This window comes from Taurulus bubalis, assembly GCF_910589615.1.
Source record: "Taurulus bubalis genome assembly, chromosome: 8".
Classification (NCBI taxonomy): Eukaryota; Metazoa; Chordata; class Actinopteri; order Perciformes; family Cottidae; genus Taurulus; species Taurulus bubalis.
Genome location: NC_136596.1, coordinates 850,764 through 856,541, shown reverse-complemented (window position 1 = coordinate 856,541; position 5,778 = coordinate 850,764).

Here is a 5,778-nt window from a genome sequence, read left to right as displayed (position 1 = left end):
AAAGAAGTGCGGTATGAACACACCTTTTACTGACATTTGCAGTCCCCATTGGACCTATCCCCAAACCGCCGTGTCACGGAGTTTCAATTGCTCAGTCAGTAGGAAATAATATAATAATATGATAATAATATGAATTATAAACACAAGCATTCAATACTAAACTATTAATTCAACACACTATGATAGTCAACGTAACTATGCTTTTTGTATAGTTTGGAGCATCAGCACAACTTATTAATTTAGAATTAATGATAATAAAAACATATTAACATATTTTTGAATATGGATTGGAAAGTTAAATATAATAACTACACACTATTTAGCAGTAGTAAAGCATGAGTAAACACTTCATTCATTATTCATAAAGCATCGTTCCAACACTTATTATTAACTCATTAGTATGCAATTCGTAAACAGGTATAAATGTTTCATTCTTGATTAATAAGCTTGACTATTATGCGTGTCATGATTGGGTTTTCATACTTTATAAATGATGGATTCCCCATTTGTAAATTAAGTAATATATATTGCAAACCAATGAAGTAATATATATATATATATATATATATATATATATATATATATATATTGCAAACCAATTATTAAGGACTTATAGATGATGCACATGTGCTTTATAAACGTGTTTTAATACTGCAATTCATTATTAATTCAGGTAGTTAATAGTTGGTATTTAAGTATTAAATATGTTCTCTGACCTCATATAAAGTGAGGACTATCTATGCTTTACAACTCATTAATAAGTGATATTGAAATGCCAGCAGTGCCTCAAAGCTGAACAAAAGTAATAAAGAGCATTAATATGATGGTGATGGGGCGATGCCCGTCAGTGGCACGAGTGGTGAGTATGTTTCATAATTCGTACGTACACATTATGGATTATTGATATTCGTCCAGTATGCTAGCTGAGGTCACAGAACATACTTAACTAACGACTAGTAACTACTTGAATGAATCATTAATTGCAGTATTAAAACACGTTTATAAAGCACATGTGCATCATCTATTGATACATCTGCTCAGGCTTGGTGTTGACTGGTGTATTGCAATACAGTTTACTCACGATGATAAGGAATTCCTTGTCCTAAATGTCTATACACCCTATGAGTGCAATCACAATAAGAATGAATATCTAAATAGGCTTGCCTCAATCAATTCCTTTATTCAAGATAATACTTCTTCTAGTATATATGTAATTGGGGATATGAATGCAGATATCTCAAACACTAGCTCATTATTTGCCAATCATATGGCTCAGTTCTGTCAAGATAATAACTTTATATTGTCAAGCGAAGTGCTTTTGCCTACAGATAGCTCTACATACATTAGTGAGGCCTGACACTATGTCATGGATCATTGTGTTAGTACAGCTGATGCACATGCTTCATTGAGAAGTATGGACATTCTTTATGGGCCAGCAACAACTGATCATATACCTTTTTCTATGTCGATAAATGTTGATGATCTCCCAGCACTTACGAGCAATGGAATAAGTGTCAACATGGAAAAACTGAGCTGGTCAACTCTCACAAAAGGAGGACTTTTTAGCCTATTATGCTCGTACAGACAAATCTTTAAGTAAGTCATCTACCTAGAGATGATACTATGTGTACTGATGCTAACTGTAAGGATGTGGCACATAGGAGAGATCTCTGCTCCATGTATGATGATATAGTGAGTACTTTGTATGAAGACAGTAAGCCCTACTACAAGCATCAAAATAAGAGTGAGGTATGAACAAACCTTTCCTGACATTTGCGGTCCCCACTGGACCTATCCCCAAACCGCCGTGTCACGGAGTTTCAGTTGCTCACTGTCAGTAGGAACATGCGTTATGAAATGTAAAAATAATATGAATTATAAACGCGAGCATTTAATACTGAACTATTAATACAGCACACTATGATAGTCAACGTACTATGCTTTTTTTTATAGTTTGGAGCATCAGCACAACTTTGCAAAATTAATTTAGAATTAAGGACATAAAAAAATGGATTAACATATATTTTCTTTTGAAGCACTGATGTTTTCGTGAAACACAAATTAAGCGATGCAATGATAATATTTCTGCACTGACTCAAAGAAGTGAGGGATGAACACACAAACACTTTTCCTGACTTTTGCGGTCCCCATTTGACCCTTGCCCATCCCCCACCCTGGTTCACTGAGTTTCACTTTCCTGAGGAGGACATCATAGAGACATGCTGCATCAAAAACGACAGCAGCACTGACAGACAGAGACAACTGATGGCCAAAGAAGGGAGAACAAATGAAAATAAAGTAAGTAAAGTCACATGAAACTAAAGTTAACTGTTTTAGTTGTTATTTATTAGTGAAAGCATGGAGGCTAACATCAAGGTTTATAGCCAAAAGCTCTCCAATGAAAAGCCTTTTTGGGGGCTTTATTAAATCCCAAAACTTATCAAAGTTGACATGTATATGGCATTAGCTTTTGATATTGAGTATTTCAAGTTAATCGTTCTTAATTAACAGGCCTAAAGGCCTTACACAAAACAAGTTAAATCTTAATTCCCCTTACAGCAGCTCAGTTGTAGTTAGAACAGGAATCTGTATTACTCTTCACATTGTGTTTGCATGCACCAGGTAACCAGGTTAATTACTGGTAACATTCTGCAGATCAGTAACATACTTGTCTTTTGAATCTTTTTCATCATGACCAACATTATAATTATATATATAATTATGACTGAACTGCCTAATGTGTGTTCTGCACGTGCTCATATGTAAGAAGCAGTAGAAGCATTTCGTTTGACATGGACTGGTCTCTGAAAACCACGACCTGCCTTCAGAAACCAAACTTCTTGTGATAGTCATGACAGTTAAGAAATCCGCTCACTGGAACCTGATTAATTGAGTGCAGGTCAACAGTGACTAGAGCTTCCTGAACTTCACTCAAGCCAGTTTAGTATTTCTATTACAAGTTTAAGTATGCATGATTATTTTATAAAGACTCTTTTCAATGGGGCCTCTTGCATTACGTTTTATCAATAGAAAATAAAATATGTGTTTAATTAATGTGTTTGTGTCTGGTGTTCAGCCCTCAGAACGTCAAAACCCTGAGGCGGAGGCCTCACCGCCACCACAGCTTTCATTTGAGCTGCTGGAGGCTTCCAAGATGTTGGTAAGTATCAAACAAGTAGTTCTTTTAGTTTGTCCCATAAGACAGGCCTCCTTATAGGATAGGTTACTTCAACCTGGCCTTTATGGCTGTTAAGTTTTAGATTTATATACATATTTCTTCCCAAATTCTACATAACTTGCCTCGTTGACCTGAAAAACTCACACCATGATTACATTGTGTGAGAAATACAGACATTCTGAGCTTCATTCGTAAACCTTGATCAAATGTAAAAAATGACATTGAATATACCCAGCGATATTTAAGACGTTGGTGTTATAGAAATAATTCATGATTGGTTGTGTGCAAGCTATATGCTTTCTCCAAACCTAAGACTACTTTTATCTAACACTGTCTACTCCTGTGCAGTGCCTCACATTTTACTTTCCTATTGTTACTAATGGGAAAATCTACTGCATTTGGAACTTACAGCATGTATCTACCCTTGATATCTGCTTGTTTGCAGACCATTATGTTTTTCATAATTTACAGTTTGTATCAGAATGAGTTAGGTTTTCATATTTTCATCACACAGGAAAAAATTGCAAACATTGTCCCAACCATACATCCACCGCTGTGTTGCCATCGTGTACCTTTACTTAAAACTACAAGGGTTTCATATCCTCCAATGTATAACAGTAACTTCGGCCAGTGCTTTATATTGTTTTGTTTTTTCCTTAAAGGAAACAAGCCTGGACTCTGAGAGCGACACAGAGATATTAATCCCTGAAAGTCCCTACTGCTTCTTATATATATATATATATATATATATATATATATATATATATATATATATATATAAAATAAATTCTGGTAATTTTCAATATATTTTCTTCTCAAATGTTATGTTACAAACCAACAATGAACTGACCGACTAACAAGTATTGTGAATGCATCCAAAATAATAGAACTCGTCCAAAAACTATTTTTGAGATTTGTTGACAAAGAAAAAGTGAGAAGATTATCAGCCAAATCCTTTGGTCAATGAAGTAATCACTGTAACATCACCTTTGGTATGCTAAGTAATCACAACCCTGACAATCCATGTTACATCCTCACCCTGGCCCTGTATGGGGGTTGATTGTCAGGTTCAGTTCACAATGTAAGATTGTAACAGTGATGCCCCAAAAACAGGTATAACCACCACCAGTCTTTACACTGGAGCAAATAAATACAGATCATTTTAACCACACAGTTAATAAAGTAAATTAGTTAAGTAAATTGATGCCATCTTTTGATTTCTGTTACTGATATACTCATCATTTGTTACTGTTACAGGCTCCTCAAGGTCCAAGAAAAAATAGCGCCTTGACTCTGGCAGGGATGACTCTAAAACAGGTATTTCACACACTAAATGCATTCCTATTTTGTTCCCTGCTTTTACAAAAAAGGGTGAAATTAAAAGAATATTGTCCTATTGTTTTTAATATTCTACCTATTAAATGGTTTTATTATTCTTTAATACTTTATTAGTGCCAAGTTTAATCTGTCACTCACTTCACTTGTGTGATGAGAGCTTGTGCATCCTAGCCTGATTAAAATGGCTTCGATTATGGCTTTAATTACGTTTGATCAGAAACGCATCTCCTCCCTGATTATGTTTGTGTTTGATGTATTACACATACATTGATTATACACGTATACGTTGATTAAACACGTATTTTAGTTTAATCGTTTTTTATATTTGTGTTGGACGTATTACAAATACGTTTATAATCGTGTGTTTGTGTTATTGTTTTCTTGCTTTATTTAAGCATATTTTAATTTCTAAATTCGGCGGAGAAAGAAAAAAAAGAAGGATTCCCTCAGTAGCGGCAAGCGAAGAGGGGCGGGGTGAGCCCGGTAACGGAGCCGGTCTGAAGACCGCTTGCTCGCCGTTGTGAGGCCGGTACCGACCCCCGGTCGCACCGGGGGTCGGTCTTCAGACGCTTGGCCTCCGCCGTCAGGCCGGCGGTAACGGCCTCTGTCTGCCCGGCTCCGGTCTTCTCTGAGTCGGGTTGTTTGTGAATGCAGCCCAAAGTGTGATGAACTCCATCTAGTGCAGTGAACCACTGCATCATCAGCAGACACTCGGGTCTCTGAGGTCACATCAAGTGCAGAATCTGACGTGAAACATCCACACATCTTAACTGTACTGGTCATACAGAAATGTTGTAATGTGTCAAACACAACGTACTGCTACAGTTCAGATGTGTGGATGTGGTCAAAAATGTGCTGAACACATCAATATCAGTATTTTGAAAACCGGATGTTGGGTCCCGTGACTGTTTCCGCCCGTTTGAATCTGTTTCACGTCAGATTCTCCAGCTGATGTGACCACAGAGACCCGAGTGTCTGCTGATGATCGCAGTGGTTCACTGCACTAGATGGAGTTCATCACACACTTTGGGCTGCATTCACAAACAACCCGACTCAGAGAAGACCGGAGCCAGGCAGACAGAGGCAGTTACCGCCGGCCTGACGGCGGAGGCCAAGCGGTCTTCAGACGGCTCCGTTACCGGCCTCACCCCGCCCCTCCTCGCTTGACACTGCTGAGGGAATCCTTCTTTTAGAGTTTAGAAATTAAAATATGCTTAAATAAAGCAAGAAAACAAGAACAAACACACGATTATAAACGTATT